This window comes from Periplaneta americana, chromosome 3 (genome assembly GCF_040183065.1).
Source record: "Periplaneta americana isolate PAMFEO1 chromosome 3, P.americana_PAMFEO1_priV1, whole genome shotgun sequence".
NCBI lineage: Eukaryota > Metazoa > Arthropoda > Insecta > Blattodea > Blattidae > Periplaneta > Periplaneta americana.
The window spans coordinates 43,894,847-43,913,546 of record NC_091119.1 but is presented as its reverse complement, the minus strand read 5'-3'; positions in this window follow the sequence as shown (position 1 = coordinate 43,913,546).

Genomic DNA, 18,700 nt, shown 5'->3' with positions numbered 1-18,700 from the left:
ATGGAAATATAAAAATTGGAGATTTATCTTTCGAAGAAGTGGAAAAATTCAAATATCTTGGAGTAACAGTAACAAATAAATAAATGACACTCTCGAGGAAATTAAACAAAGAAAAAATATGGGAAATCCTTGTTATTATTCGGTTGAGAAGCTTTTGTCATCTAGTCTGCTGTCAAAAAATCTTAAAGTTAGAATTTATAAAACAGTTATATTACCGGTTGTTCTGTATGGTTGTGAAATTTGGACTCTCACTTTGAGAGAGGAACAGAGATTAAGGGTGTTTGAGAATAAGGTTTTTAGGAAAAAATTTGGGACTAAAAGGGATGAAGTTACAGGAGAATGGAGGAAGTTACACAACGCAGAACTGCATACATTGTATTCTTCACCTGACATAATTAGGAACATTAAATCCAGACGTTTGAGATGGGTAGGGCATGTAGCACGTATGGGCGAATTCAGAAATGCATATAAAGTGTTAGTTGGGAGACCGGAGGGAAAAAGACCTTTGGGGAGGCTGAGACGTAGATGGGAGGATAATAAAATGGATTTGAGGGAGGTGGGATATGATGATAGAGGTTGAATTAATCTTGCTCAGGATAGGGACCGATGGCGCGCTTATGTGAGGGCTGCAATAAACCTCCGGGTTCCTTAAAAGCCATTTGTAAGTATGTAAGTTGTAAGTTAAAATGGTCCATGTTTTGTTCTTCTTCACTTGACGAAACAAGAGTTGCGTGAGCCGTTATTCAATACTTCGCTTGGTAGATCAACGTGCGTCGTCTACTTAAAAACTCCTGTATTTTATTTATTTATTTTATTTTATTTTATTTATTCATTTGTTGATGAACATAACAGGCAAAGCCCAATTACAATGTTCACGACTAACAAATTAATTGATAAAACATAAACAAGGAAAAGGAAACATACACTTATGAAAAACTGAAACATAATAGAAAAAAGGGAAAGAAAAAAAGAGAAATTGAAATAATTAATTATTTAATCTTGTAGCCTCCAGGGACAATATATGGTCCCTAGTTAAAAATTATTGTTGGAGAGTATAGTGTTGGTCCAAAAATATCCTTCCCTACACAGCTTAAAGGAGAAGGAATAAGAGAGAGAAGAATATTAATTTGTTTCATTATTAATAGCTACAGTGAAATCACAAATAAATACAATAATAGGCCTGATGCTTCGATGTCACTCTAAACATATCCATTTCCTATTAAAGAATCAGCTGTAGACTACTGTTAAAAGAGACTAGAAAGACAAGTTTTAAAGCTAATTACTTCTCTGGTAACCGCCTTGCTAGCTCAGTTGACGAGACGAGACAAGATGGGGATTTGTTGCGATGCCACAGGGGAACTGGAGCTCCCGGAGAAAACCCCTATTTTTCCTAGACCACGGGCTTGCCCAACATAAGTTTTAAATCGCGGGTACGCTGGGGATCGAAACCGTGTCCACAGGAATATAAGTCCAGCGCTCTAGCCACTAGATCACTATGACTAAGCCGTCATAATGGATTATGTATTAGTTGCCATGGTAATATTTTCGGCACTGCTACAATTTTGTGGCATATTATGATAGTAATATACGTTACAAGAGCGGTATGTTGACGTTTTCATGTTCGAGGAAAAGATTGAAAAAGCGAAACGTAGTTGAGCTTTTTTAATTTCCGAGAACATGAAAACAAACATACCGCTCCTGTATCGTACATTATTTTGTGCGAAGATCGTTTATTACATACCTGAAAGACGAATTTCTAATTAGTTGCAATGAAATCTCCATGTTGGTTTCTGTTTAATGACGCCAACTTCGGGACACCAAAATATCTTTCTTCAACATTGTTGTTGTAAAATTATTTCTGTGTTTACTATACTCCAGCAGGCCGTGATATACGTCTGTCTTTTTTTCCCCCAGTCTATAAATGCGAACTTAAAACAAACGGTAAGGTTATGTAATGATTTATTTTTCATTTTAATATTTTAACAATATTATTTATATAACATATTGCAGTAATAACATTGGCATCTGGAATCTTGTTGATTTTTTCACGGCTTCCTTAATGTTACTTGTATCAGGAATGCAATAAGTTTCGTGGAGTAGTAGACTTTACTTAATTTTTGCAAATATTTAAAAACAATAATTAACATTGCAATTTAGGTGAAATTGCAGTGGTAAGTTTCCAATTTATAATTATTACTATGTTAAACGTCTCTAAAAATAATATGTTAAAAGCCTAAAGCAGTAAAATGAATGTCGCGCTTAAGCGGTAAGAAGAGGGGAAATTGTTATGTGTGTTACGTTGGGAATACTGAATGTGGTATTTCACACTTACCGCGTATTGGTTCTGTGCGGAAAACAAGCAAATACGCACGATCTCGCACAAACGATTTTTACTAACAATAAAGACCAGTTTATAATGCTGGAGTAAAAGGAAAACAATTAATTTTAAGTTAATATACAGATCAATCCCAATATAAGACAGAACGTAAGATTTGAATGTGTGTAGAACGTTCAGAAAGAAATCTCAGGCACAAAGTAACAAGTTCAGCAGGAGACTGAATCATAGTAAACAAATGACAGGTTTCCTTGTTAATGGTCACTGGTACTTGGTCAGACAAGGACTTTGTGTACGTTATTGGACATGGGGTTCAATTTCCTATACTAGACAGCACAGTTTTCTGCCAAAATGGTCTTCTGAACTGTTAGCTGAATTGGGTGGAGGAAAGAATTTGCTCCCCACTGACCCGGAAACTGTAATTAGTGTTGGAATTCGGGTGATTACGTAACCTGCCCTCGGAAATCCCTCCACCCACCATGGCTTCGAGTTTTAATTATCTTCATTGTCATTAACAGTAATTAAACAGTTCTCCTACCTGACTCCAGCCCGAGGACGTCCCCAGCACACAGAGGCAGCAAGACATTTAATGATTCCCTGTTAACTTTTATGCTGCGGAGCAGGAAGAAGGTTGTATTACTAACTCAGCTGACTCACTAACTCACTTGCCTAGACACTCATTCACTCACTCACTCGCTTATTCACGGCTTGGGTTTTTCGCAGGCTTGACCCAGAACGGGTCCTTACTGTTCCTGTAGGCATGTTTTGGTCCATTGTGCTCCCTACATGTCATGATTGTCCACGCGCCGAAGATGGCCTGGGTGACATGAATCCTACGCCGGCAGGTGGAACATCCTGCCTCAGCTCCTGAGGACCCGCCCTAAAAGCTCCAGGGGCCGAAGTCCCAACCCTTCCTACATCAGCATTGGAAACCCGTATTAACCCCAAACATTCACTTCAGTCTACCTTTAACTATTGCAGATGATAGATGAAATGAAGTGAAAGTGAAGTATTGGTGGAATAATAGAGGAAACGGGAGTGCCTCGAGAAAACACCTCTGAAACATATTTGTCAACCACAAATTCCATCACGACCTAGCCGGGGCTCGAACCCCTGTCATCTGGATGGAAGGCCGACGCACTAGCGCTTGAACTACAGACGTGGCTATTCACTTACTCACTTATCCATTTATTTCCTGACTCACTCACTAACATATTGACTTACCCACTGACTCGCCCGAACAAAGGCAACCACCAGACAGCCATTTCGGACAGACCGACCGAACTTCTGACTGATAGAATGTCAGACAGACTGACTGGCCAACAAATTATCCGACTGACTGAACGATTGATTAGCTGGTCAAATGCCTGATCGACCGACCAATCGACTGATCTACTGTTACATTTTCACACCACGTGACTGGCCAAGTGAATAATGGACTAATTAATTGATCGACTGACTGACCGTTATAATCGGCTTAAAGGATTAGGTACAGCTTGCAGCAGTAAAATTTTTGGAAATATTCAACTTTTTTTCCTCCATTACTGTATCTTGTACAATAATGAAAATTCGTATGTATAAAACACTGTCCTATTATATGAAAAAAAAAATATTTTTACGATTTAAAAAAATATATTTCTTCTTTTAATGCAGAATTTTGGCAGTTCACTGTGCAGCGATGAAGTGTTTCCCTCATAACTCAAAAACTTGTTAACTTTTTCATGGTTTCTCTCTTTTATGTTATTGCTGAAACTCATGTTACAATATCATGCTATTTCAACTACATTCCTTAATAAATTATATTTTTTTTTATTTTGTGTAATAGAAAATACTGATATTTGACCATTTTTAAAATGAATTTATTTTTTAGCAGACAATCTATCAAAAGTAGAGAATTGATTTTCGATCATATTGTAGATATGGCATGCATAAATTCACACAAAAAATTTCATCACAGAATGTTGGATAGTTTTTGAGTTATGTGGGAAATGCTTTATCACTGCACATTGAACTGAATTTTGAAAAAAAAAAAAATGTAAATAATTTTTTTTAAATCGTAAATATATATATATATATATATATATTTTTTTTTTCATATAGCAGGACAATATTTTACACATAATAATTTTCATTATTGCACAACATACAGTAATGGAGGAAAAAATGTTGAATATTTCCAAAATTTTACTGTTGTAACTGTACCTAATCCCTTAAAGATTTACAGATGTACTTAACGATCTGTTCACTAAACGACTAACGAATCAACTTACGGATCAACTGACTCACGGCTAATGAAGCACCGTACGGAAAGACTGACATGACTAATTTGTCATGTAACTGACCGACTAATGGAACGAGTTACTGACCGCTGACTGTACCATAGACTAGTTGATATACAGAGTGTCCAACAGTAGAACTTGTTGATCGATTAATTGTCCAACAAATAGCCTGAGTGCCTGTCTGTTCGACAGGTGGACTAATTATTCGACTGACTTTTCGACAGATAAACTAACTAATCGAGTGGTTATCCAACAGATAGACAATCTATCAGACTAACTGACTATCCAACAGATTTACTAACACTGCTCAATCGACTATCATATATATATATATATATATATATATATATATATATATATATATATATATATACTAACTGATCAGCTAATTATCCAACAGTTGGACTAAATGATTGTATGACTATCCAACAGATAGTCTATCTGATCGACTAGTTGTTCAACAATATATTTACTGATCGACTGACTGACCGATTGGTTGCCAATTCTGCAGTGCTTGGGAAAAGTGACATAAGTGACACAAGTCAGTTTCCACAAACCTTTTTTGATAATTTATTAACAACTTACACTGGTTTACGTCGATTTGATTTTTTTCTGTATGAATTATTGTAATGGGAGGAATACCTATGTATTTTTTTCCAAGCGAACAGATGTTCCGTAAGTTCTCAATAAATTATCAAAAAAGGTTTGTGGAAACTGACTTGTGTCACTTTTCCTGAGCACTACAGAATTGATAGTCAGACCAACTGATTGTCCGACAGGTAGGCAAGCTGATCGATAGACTGTTAAACGATAGACTTACTGTCAGACAGATGGACTAAATAATCAGCTGGCAGATAAACTTAAGTGATTCACTGAGTGATCTACAGATTGAAGAGTTGTTGACCTCCTGGCTGATTGACCGATTAGTCGCCGGACATAAGAGTTCACTGATTGCTATAATTTGGCATTGTTACTTTCATAGAACAAACTGACGGGAAAACGCAGACATCTCGCTATGCTAAGCAAGCACTCCGAACATGCCGACGTCTCGATAGCAGAGTAGTAAGTCAATTTATGCATAGCTTTTAACTGGCTCGTAATGAAGACGGATTGATCTCGCTTCATTCGAAATTTATTAAATCAATTACAACGCGTTCTAATTAATTGAGCAGGGACTCGCCTCTTATCGTTCTGTTCGCCATTTCATGAAGTCCGTAATCGGGTCCGATAGCCGTCAGCTCGTAATGGGTGCTGACTAGACAGTCATGTCTGTAGGCTGATACTGCTCGTCTACACAAGCAGCAACAGAATTCATGAAGTGAGGAAAATCAGAATAGTGCCACACCAGTCAAAGACGTTTGTTATTTATTCACTAAGCTCTTTGTATAACAAAATATTCGCTTCTCGTAAGATAAAACTGTGTCTTTAGTAGTAATAGTTTTCAGTTTTGGACATCTGGCCGACATCTACGGCTGACCACTAGGAAAAACTTCTGACATGGAACCAGTGTTGCCAGACCTACTCACGAAAATCAGGAGAAAACAATCGAAAAAAAACAGGAGATTACAGTGGATTAATTAAACATGAATTTTGTCTTCTTATTATAATATAAATTACAAAACAGTGTATATTGTAAGAAAGATGATACTATTTTTTACTATATAGCACATCCCTAACCAATGAAATTGAACAATTTTCCTAAATATTACTACTTCTTCTTTACTCAGCGTATGTAAATAAGTCATGCAATTTTGTTTTTACACAGTAATGTCTCATTGACAATGTTTCGCATTAAAATGTATTAATCAGGAGTTTTTTGTATATTGACAAACGATTTTAGATAGAACAAGATTTATTTTAAAGATGATATTAAAGACAGTACTGCATTAGCTGCGATTATAACAGACGAAAAACGATCCCTTTTCCTGTTTTTGCATATCTACCATTTAAACTGTTCATAATTTTCCCACTCTGATTTATAATTCTGCGAAGAAGTATTTACTCTTTTTCTTGCTGGGACACTTTCAATCATTTTAAAAGATCACTGTGCACGATATGTAACACAAAATACCATTACCTACACTTTACTCTCTCACTGTTTCACGTGTTCTTGCTCTTTAAGCATCATTGTGGCGACGCGTTATGAGCAGGGAGACACAACGAGCTAGGAGAATATTCTTACTTGTAGCTCGTTGGGGAGACGAATGAAAACATTGTTTGACTTGTGTATAAGATGCAAAAGTAAGACATGGAATAATAATAAAAAACTGTAATAAATTTAAAATCCGGGCATAGTACCAGGTGACTGCAGCATGCCAAAAACGAAGGAGAAATTCGTACTTTTGACAAAAAAAGAAGTAGAGCAGTAGATTCAAAGGAAAAACAGGAAATCTCCTGCTTAATCAGTAGGTATGGCAACACTGCATGGAAGGTGAAAGTTTTAAACTTGTAGTTCTGACTTAATTAAGTCCTTAATACGTCGATTTCTTACGTCTGTCCATTTTTGTTTCATATTGGACCCAGGAATACTAAACAAATAGCGTACAACTTTAACAATGTTATTTACATTTTCTGGGGAACATTGGAGAAAAATTGAACCCAATTTTCTACATCATACTTTGAACTTGCTGGGAACGTTAAGCCTGGCGGCCCCCTTGGTGCTATTCGACAGGAGTAGGCTACGTGCCGGCACCGGGTTTCCCCTTCTCCCTTCCTCATCTTCATCACCATCATCATCATCATCATCATCACTCATTCCCAACACTACACTTACACATACACTGATCCTAGTACACGACATAACTCTTCACAGATACACATCATGTACAGTGTGACCCTCCGAAGTGGTGTACAACTAGACAATGGGTCACAGTTCTACCATCTATCCGCAGCATGCGGAACCCCAATCACGCAAGTGAAGTGGGTGGGCATTGGATACACACACACTTTGAACTTGCTAGTTTTTCTCTAGTTTCACAAAAATTCCCCATATAGCTTATCAACATTAACATATACTTTGCTTTGAAGTAGTTCTAAGTTTAAATTATTATTTTCGGGGCAATTTTAAAATAGATATTCTGCTTAAAAGTAAATAATTGGAAGAAAGTGTCATACGGGAAAAATAAAAACATAAGACGTAAAAATGGACTAGAAAACTATAAGTCCACACCTGTGGAGTAACGGTTAGCGCGTCTGGCCGTGAAACCAGGTGGCCCGGGTTCGATTCCCGGTAGGGACAAATTATCTGGTTGAGGTTTTTTCCGGGGTTTTCCCTCAACCCAATATGAGCAAATGCTGGGTAACTTTCGGTACTGGATCCCGGACTCATTTCATCGGCATTATCACCTTCATCTCATTCAGACGCTAAATAACCTAAGATGTTGATAAAGCGTCGTAAAATAACCTATTAAAATAAAAAAAAAACTATAATGTAAGCGAAAAACGTAAGACGTGGCAACTCTACATGTTTTTTTTTATAAAAGACTGTGCATTTCTCTATTTGGAGTCTTAGAAAAGAATACAGCAATCCATTCATGATTAAATTGGCTTGTTGATTTACGCTTTGCGATAATCGTTGGTTCTCATGGTCACCCTGGTTCAGCAGAAAATAAACTGCCTCATCAGCCCCTCTTCGGCGAGGGGAAGTAATGAAACCCGCCTGGATAAAAATTTGTTTTTATATGCCCATACCGGTGAAAACCTGTTTTTATATGCCCGTATGGGTGAAAACCTGTTTTTATATGCCCGTACTGGTGAAAACCTGTTTTTATATGTCCGTACAATTGAACACCTGTTTTTATATGCCCGTACGGGTGAAAACCTGTTTTTATATGCCAGTACGGGTGAAAACCTGTTTTTATATGCCCGTACGGGTGAAAACCAGTTTTAATATGCCAGTACGGGTGAAACACTTTTACTATTAACAAAACACAAACGTAATAGCCGCATACTAGCCATACCAACACATAAGACATCATCGTATTCATCATCATATACAATCTCGCTCTCGCGCTTGTGGAATACCCTACCCAGTGACATCAGAGACTGTCGGAATTTAGTAGCGTTCAAAAGCAAGCTTATTAAGTATTTTTACTGCATAGAGTAGGTTTAATTTTTACTTAATCAATAAAAGAAATGCTTCTCTCTTCTTAACTTTTACAATAAACTGTCTAGCTTTTATTAATCAGTTTATCTTTTAGTACTTTGATTTTTATTGTATTTTTAAATTTAATATTAATTGTAATTGTATTCTTAATATTGTAGTTGTAATCCCCTGGTAGAGGGGAAGAGAAGGCCTGATGGCCTTATCTCTACCAGGTTAAATAAATAAATAAATAAATAATGATGATGATAATAGCACGGTTTAAGAACAGTTCAATCCAGTATTATTTTATCGGTATTAGAGGAAGATATATTTTTCCCTACTAATAATAAAATCGCTAAATTACTCAAACATTTTGCCGACATCACCTTATAGAGTTTACATTGTTGCGGTGTTTTGTACGATGTGCACCAAGTTTCCCGTTACATCCTGTTCCTGACAGCAGAAGATTAAATCACTTTTTGCCCCTAGGGACCTAATAAATCGATATTCTGCAGCATCAGAGTACTTTCCATATGCTTCGATAATGAGGGAGTCAAGAGCTGCAGAAACAATGTCCTAGATAAGAGGCCAGGGTGGATTATTCTTATTCTCTGGACGCCAGGCAGCGCCAGCAGCAGGCAAGATAACGATCCACACAATAAAATGCCTCCGTGTATAATCAGTTTTCACAAACTTCGTCTCCTCGCCTCTTCTTCTTAATTAGTAAGGCTCCTACTTCTTGTGGTGGAGGGTGGTGGTATTTGTAGTTTCAGAGATGCGGGATAGATTCTCCACTTCTTCCGCTTCCTCTTATTCTTCTCTTCTCTTTTTTATTACGTTTTAATTTGCCAGAACGACTTTAAAGTTGAATTTGTAACGAGCAAGGTCATATAAAAGCGGATAAAAAGTCTCGAGGACATCGCGGAATTACAATCTCGCGAGGATTCAAGACGTTAAGAACGCATTTAAGACTCTTACATTAACTGCAGCTGAGTCTACTGGCCTGGAAGTGAGACAGAAAAATACTTGAAGCAAACAGATCGCTATTGATCATTCCTAGATGTAATGTACGAATACACCGTGTCAATAAAAGAAATGAGTATAACTGAAAATGTATACGCCAAAGAGAAATAAATTTACCTAAGTTTAGTAGTTCGGATCTTGCAATTTATGTGAGACCAAGAAATGAATAAATAATAACAAACTGTAAAATGAAAGTTCAAAGCTCTAATAAAAAAAAACTTACCGACATTTAACATTTTCTGACACGTACATTACGGACCGATTGTATAAAGCGTTACATTTATATATCATTTATGTATATTATCTACTGAAGCGTGCACATAGCTCTAGCCAATATTAATATCCATTATTAGAGCCCGGATGTTAGGCAAAATGCCTTTTTTAAACTGAATGTATGTATGAAAGACCTATTAGAGATAGACACGTTTCCACACATTTGGGGACGATAGGCCCAATTTTTATTGTGCCTTTTTTGCCTATTTTAGCTCTCGTTGCCTATTTTAAGGTTAAATGCCTTTTTTAGCCTCTTTACGTCGTTATTGTACATTTTCTATATTTTTAATGCATTTAAAATAAACCGCACATAAATTATATTAAAAAAAACAAAAAAGAACGGTTGTACAATTTATATATATATATATATATATATATATTCACCTCACACAAATATTTGCTGAGAATCTTATTCCCCAGCAATACATATGTTGCCAAGAAGTCGTAAACTTTTATCCTCTACCGATTCCATCTTTTATGTCACTTAAGGTAATGTATTAACGTTTTGGAGGAAAATCTACATCTTTTAACCAACCTTTTTAAGATATTTATCACACAACATATGAAAGTAGACTAACATAACCATATATCAGAAACTTCAATTTCACTTTTTGATTCCTTAAAAAAATGATTAATTAAAAATTATTCTATTTCTTCAAAATGCCATATATTTTCTAAAAATTACTCAATTTTGACATTTTTTTCACTGAGTTATTGCTGTTTATGCGTACAATGCTCTGTAATGGGATTTTGCAGCTAACATTATTACAAAGAAAATTTTAGTCATAAAAATGCCATTTCAAACGTTAATACATACCTTAACAGAGATGTTTGAACAGTATAACCCTCAGTGCTCAGGTCACTTCGGGGTTTACCAGCGAAAGAAAGGGGATGAGGGAAGTATTAAAAGCAAGTCTCCCGATCCCGTTACTGTTGTCGCTTGTATGCACAAGTCACGTGTACTTTGAAGTCTCTAATCCGTTCTCACGCCCCTCTTTTTGAGACAATGCACAGTCGGTTTTTCCCGATCTCTGAGAGAAAGTAGAGACAGTCCTTCTGAAATAAGTTGTTTTAAGTTTTCTCCAATCATTTCAGTAGAAGTAGAAAGACCTTTTTCCACCACGAAAAACGTTCTCTCTGACAGGCGGCTCACTATGACAGTTGACAACTTAAAAAAGCAATTTGTTGTGACATGTAACCAAGGAAAGAGGGTGCCGTATAGGATAGTTTATTAAGTATTTGTTTATTTAATTTTTGTCTGTTTCCATGAATAATAAATGGCTATTTCACTGCCAATTTTTACTATTTTTAGTGCCTATATGTCTGCCTATTTTAACCCAAATAAATGCCTAAAAATCCTGGCTCTATCCATTACATTTAGTGTTTTAAGCGGGACACGGTGTATATATGTACTAAACTAAGGGGTACTGATAATGTACACATACGGAGGCCAGTGCGCTATGTAGCTCGAGAAAGTGGTGTCAGCAGAGAATCTGTTCACAGAATATTGAAATCAGCACGTTTACCTACTCCCCTACAAGTTATAGCATTTATACACAATGCAAGAAGAGGATCCACTAAAGAGGAGGCGAACATATTGTAACTGGGTCACATAGGTTTGCATACTGGTCGATCCTTTCTTCAGCATGTTCTGTTTAGTGGCGAAAGTTTATTCTTTCTGGATGGGCACGCTCATAAATAAAATGCACGATACTGGTACAAAGAAAACCCAAAATGGATGCATGAAGCTAACAATCCTGGTCCTCCAAAAGGTATAGTGTGGTGAGAAATACTAGGTGATATGGTTGTGGGATTATATTACTTTGATATAAATGTAAACCAAAATATATTGCTGGACAGCACTGTAATGAAGTTCCTGTATGAACAAACGGATAAGAATGTAGTTTCAACAAGATGGGGCCACGGCATATTATGCTCCAACAGTTCGCCAGAAACTAAATGAGATGTTCTGTGTGCACTGGGTTGCAACAAGGTAGACCTCAGTCATGGCCTCCACGATCCCCAGATCTCACACCTCTTGATTTCTTTCTATGGCGATGTGTGAAACAATACGTTTTTCAGACAGAGCCTACATCTATAGATGACTTGAAACAAAGGATCATCCACGTTATCCAGCACATCCCACCTGCAACACTTTTAAGCATGACAGAAGACTGTCAGGATCGAGTGAGGCACTGTCTTCAAGTAAATGGAGCACATTTTGAACATTTGCGATAGTGAACATACTGTAATTTTGCCCATTTCTCAACTGACTTCTGTGTCACACGGTATTTTGTAAGAATCAGAAATATATATTTTTTATTGGGTTATTTTACGACGCTGTATCAACATCTACGTTATTTAGCGTCTGAATGATATGAAGGTGATAATGCCGGTGAAATGAGTCCGGGGTCCAGCACCGAAAGTTACCCACCATTTGCTCGTATTGGGTTGAGGGAAAACCCCGGAAAAACCTCAACCAGGTTACTTGCCCCGACCGGGATTCGAACCCGGGCCACCTGGTTTCGCAGCCAGACGCGCTGACCGTTACTCCACAGGTGTGGACAAATCAGAAATACCCCTTAGTGCAGTAGTCATTAAACATTTCATAGTTCAATGCCTTTACAGTTTATCAGTATCTATTCTTTAATATTATTACCTCCATGTCCAAAATTGAAGGTAGGAGAATGGGTTTATATCAATGCCTATCAGATTATCCCATCCATCACTACAATCCCTACCGTAACATATCATGCCCCACTTCTTACCGAGTTTCCTCCTTCCGTGTTGCAGGTGGTATATTAGGGGAATATTTGCAGCATGTGGAGTTCCATGAACATTTCTTTTAAGTTTTCCTCGATGCAGCTGATTGAGGATTTCGATCCAATCGTTACAGAGTATCAACTTCTTTGCTTTTGGATAAAATTGTGTTTGTATTCTTATTCGCTGATGTAAAGAGATATCGCAGTTAGCCCGAAAGCATACTGCATCGGACATTCTGCCTCGTACACGACGGTTGTGAGGCTTATTACACGCATTCTTATGAGGCTCCAGTATACTGCATCGGACATTCTGTCTCCTACACGACGGTTTTGTGTCGAACTGTCCGATGTGACGGTGATTACACGCATTCTGCATATTGCATCGGACATTCTGTCTCGTACACGACGGTTGTGTGTCGAACTGTCCGATGTGACGGTGATTACACGCATTCTGCATACTGCATCGGACATTCTGTCTCGTACACAACGGTTGTGTGTCGAACTGTCCGATGTGACGGTGATTACACGCATTCTGCATACTGCATCGGACATTCTGTCTCGTACACGACGGTTGTGTGTCGAACTGTCCGATGTGACGGTGATTACACGCATTCTGCATACTGCATCGGACATTCTGTCTCCTACACGACGGTTTTGTGTCGAACTGTCCGATGTGACGGTGATTACACGCATTCTGCATACTGCATCGGACATTCTGTCTCGTACACGACGGTTTTGTGTCGAACTGTCCGATGTGACGGTGATTACACGCATTCTGCATACTGCATCGGACATTCTGTCTCGTACACGACGGTTTTGTGTCGAACTGTCCGATGTGACGGTGATTACACGCATTCTGCATACTGCATCGGACATTCTGTCTCGTACACGACGGTTTTGTGTCGAACTGTCCGATGTGACGGTGATTACACGCATTCCGCATACTGCATCGGACATTCTGTCTCGTACACAACGGTTGTGTGTCGAACTGTCCGATGTGACGGTGATTACACGCATTCTGCATACTGCATCGGACATTCTGTCTCCTACACGACGGTTGTGTGTCGAACTGTCCGATGTGACGGTGATTACACGCATTCTGCATACTGCATCGGACATTCTGTCTCGTACACAACGGTTGTGTGTCGAACTGTCCGATGTGACGGTGATTACAAGCATTCTGCATACTGCATCGGACATTCTGTCTCCTACACGACGGTTTTGTGTCGAACTGTCCGATGTGACGGTGATTACACGCATTCTGCATACTGCATCGGACATTCTGTCTCGTACACGACGGTTTTGTGTCGAACTGTCCGATGTGACGGTGATTACACGCATTCTGCATACTGCATCGGACATTCTGTCTCGTACACGACGGTTTTGTGTCGAACTGTCCGATGTGACGGTGATTACACGCATTCTGCATACTGCATCGGACATTCTGTCTCGTACACGACGGTTTTGTGTCGAACTGTCCGATGTGACGGTGATTACACGCATTCCGCATTCTGCATCGGACATTCTGTCTCGTACACAACGGTTGTGTGTCGAACTGTCCGATGTGACGGTGATTACACGCATTCTGCATACTGCATCGGACATTCTGTCTCGTATACGACGGTTGTGTGTCGAACTGTCCGATGTGACGGTGATTACACGCATTCTGCATACTGCATCGGACATTCTGTCTCGTACACAACGGTTGTGTGTCGAACTGTCCGATGTACGGTGATTACACGCATTCTGCATACTGCATCGGACATTCTGTCTCGTACACGACGGTTTTGTGTCGGACCGTTCGATGTGACTGTGATTACACGCATTGTTATGAGTAGAGACGAGAATTCCAAGCAAATGTATGTTTTATAGGAACATAGGACATAGCTCAAACTTTGTAATTATCCATTTCATTATTTTCCGGTTCCAAATATGTGTACTTTTTTGTGCATATTTGCCACAATAGGCGTAATAGATCGACTATTAAACAGATTTTTTTGTATTCGATAGATATTGAAGAAAAAATGGGAGTATAAGGGTACAGTACATCAGTTATTCATAGATTTGAAAAAGGCATATGACTCGGTTAAGAGAAAAGTTTTATATAACATTCTTATTGAATTTGGTATTTCGAAGAAACTAGTTCGATTAATTAAAATGTGTCTCAATGAAACTAACAGCAGAGTCCGTATAGTCCACCTTCTGTCTGATGCTTTTTCAATTCACTGTGGGTTAAAGCAAGGAGATGTATTATCACTTTTACTTTTTAACTTCGCTCTAGAATATACCATTAGGAAAGTTCAGGATAACACAGAGGGTTAGGAATTTAACGGATTGTCTATGCGGATGACGTGAATATGTTAGGATAAAATCCACAGGCGATTAGGAAAACGCAGAAATGTAACTTGAAGCAAGTAAAGCGATAGGTTTGGGAGTAAACTCCGAGAAGTCGAAAAATATGATTATGTCTCGTGGCCAGAATATTCTACGAAATGGAAATATAAAAATTGGAGATTTATCTTTCGAAGAGGTGGAAAAATTCAAATATCTTGGAGTAACAATAACAAATATAAATGATACTCGAGAGGAAATTAAACGCAGAATGATTTTGGGAAATGCGTGTTATTATTCGGTTGAGAAGGTTTCGTCATCTAGTCTGCTAACAAAAAATTTGAAAGTTAGAATTTATAAAACAGTTATATTACCGGTTGTTCTGTATGGTTATGAAACTTGGACTCTCACTTTGAGAGAGGAGCAGAGATTAAGGGTGTTTTAGAATAAGGTTCTTGGGAAAATATTTGGGGCTAAGAGGGATGAAGTTACAGGAGAATGCAGAAAGTTACACAACGCAGAACTGCACGCATTTTATTCTTCACCCGACATAATTAGGAACATTAAATCCAGACGTTTGAGATGGGCAGGGCATGTAGCACGTATGGGCGAATCCAGAAATGCATATAGAGTGTTAGTTGGGAGGCCGGAGGGAAAACATCTTTGGGAAGGTCGAGACGTAGATGGGAGGATAGTATTAAAATGGATTTGAGTGAGGTGAGATATAATAATAGAGACTGGATTAATCTTGCACAGGATAGGGACCGATGGCGGGCTAAAGTGAGGGCGGCAATGAACCTGTGAGTTCCTTAAAAGCCATTTGTAAGTAAGTACATTATGATAGTAAATGTTTGAAATAATTTTAGTTTTGTCTGTCTTAAATTTACTGAGCGTATTGGGAATTAAATCAATGGCTTTCCGAAAACACGCTATGAAATGTTTCATATTAAACAATTTTTATCTCAAAAAAAAAAAAAAAAAAGAAAAAAAAACGAGCAAAATTGTATTAAAATTTTAATGTCTAAATATCTCAAAGAATAACCCCCTTGAAATCAGTGATACTACTTACGGTTCAAGCTGTATACCAACGCATAAAGTAGAGGATTTGAAGAAGGCTATCAAATCTCCAAAATCTGTCCCACTGACAACCATCTTGTTATACCAGAGGGGAACACTGCATTTATATTCGCTCTCATCCTAAAACGCCCATAACATTACGAATATGAGATTTAGCCCATATATTTCATCGTAATTTCTTTATCGCAGAGCTTCTTCGTCCATGTTGTCATAAAAAACACAATTCCAACAGGGATTCATTTATCTGCACATGCGCAGTTTATACGAATTGTTAGAACCATCGCTGTCACTGCCTTTAGCTGATTGTCGATAATAATCTGAATTTCATGAGACAGCAGACGGATTTGCAGACGTAGACAAACATACCCGTGCGTGTAAACAAAGATGTGAGAGTTTAAGTGGCAATTCAATTGTCATTTCAACGGCTTCAATTAAATACCTACTGAAAGTTCCGTGTGTTGGCTAGTAGTGATATTTCATGGAGGTGTACTTCAGGAAAGCATGATGCTTCCATCCATAATGTAACTACCTGTACCATGTGATATGAAATTAGCACTCATAATCAGATCTGCTATTCCTTCAACCAAGACATTGAAAATAAATTAGTGGTGTCTAGACTATAGCTGCAGTCTGACATATAGAGTTACGAGCGTACACTCGCAATGAGAATTCGATATCAAAGGAAGTCGTCCCGTGAAGTGTGTTTTCCTTACTCAGGTACATGGACGTTTAGTTTGTTACGAGGAGAAGCGCTAGTCAGAAGGTACGGTCACACATCGACTTTTGCAGCGCAACTTTTGTACTGCAGCTGAAAAGTTGCGTGTCGTGTTCACACGTAAGCCAAAAGTAGCGCGCTGCACGCTACTTTTCGTGCTGCGCAACCCGAGTGCTGCAAAAGTTGCAACTGGAGGTTGCGAGTCTGTTCACACACAAGGCGCTACTTTTGCAGCCGCAGTCATGCTGCAGGTTTCCATCTCCGTGTTGACTTCTCAATATACATTTTGTGGTTATGTTCGCATTATTAAGAAACTCATGCGAAAGCTTCCTTATCTATTATTTGCTTTTCTGTCGTATCTAGTATTCAGAAATTGACATTATTTTTTCTATAAAGCTTTTAAAAACGCCTATATACTTAAATGATAACCAACAGTATATTCACGTAATTAATGTTGGCAACCCTCCTGTTTGGAACTACGCTACGGAAATTTAAAAAAATGAATTATATCGTCAGCAATTACGCTCAGACTGTGTTGTGTATTTAATAACTGTTACAAATAATTTATTTTCATCACATTTAACATTAAAATATATCCAAACAATAAAAGTATCATTGGCACATTTGGATGGTAACACTGGTTGCAACCGCAGCAAAAGTTTCAAGAAAACCGATATCAAAAATGCTGCGGCTGCAACCCTGAGAGCCCTGTTCACACGTCGCTACCTTTAAGCTGCGCGCAGCATGGAAAAGTAGCGAGCAGCAGGTTCGGCAGCCGCTACTTTTCGGGTTGCACCGTTGTTCACACGTCGCAGTACAAGAGTTGCGCAGTTTTTTGTACTGCAGCGCTGCAAAAGTAGCGACGTGTGACCGTACCTTTACGTTGTTCAGAAATATGCCGAAAATAATAAAACACAGCATGCAACAAATATTGGTAAACGAATTTGGCTGTGAGTACTTGTGTGAAAGGGTGTAATATATTTTGTAAAGTACAGTATGCAATGTGGAACTAAGAGCGGAAAAAAAATTATTTCGTTCAATCACATTGTAATTCAAGAAGACATAGTGAACATATGAAAATTCATGTCAAAACACAACAGGAAGAACTCCCGTCCACCTCACGGAGTACAAGTACCCAACAAGATTTTTCACCCGACTGCACCTCTTTTTCTTTTGATACAATCAATATGTATATTGTAATTTATTGTCATGAAGATCAGTGAACCATATACTTTTTTTCATTTATTATATTCCATAGATCTTACATTAGCAATGAAGTTTTAAGATGTGGAACAACTCAAAATTTTACAAGATTACAATTACAATTTTTACAAATTTTTACAATTTTACAATTTTTTACAATATTTTGACGAGATGTAGTGAGATGAGATGAGGCCTGAGGATTCGCCAAAATATTACCTGGCATTTGCCTTATGATTGGGGAAAACCTCGGAAAAAAACCCACCAGGTAATCAAACCAAACGGGGGTGAAGTGAAGTGAAGACGAGGACATGCCATAGACCATCCGGCATCAGTCTCACGGCTGGGGAAAACCTCGGAAGAAACCAATCAATGAGACCAAACGGCGGATCCAACCTAAGCCCGAGCACAGCTCCGGATCAGCAGGCCAGCGAGTCTGCCGACTGAGCTACATTGATGGCTCTACTAAAAAATATGCAGTACATAGCCAATCAGATTATTAAATTTACAACACAAACGATTATTCATCAGTTGAGCTATAAAATATAATACATAAGAAGTAAGTTAATTCAATTTAACTGGTATTTGTTGTGTATAGAAGTATATTTTATTTATGTATGT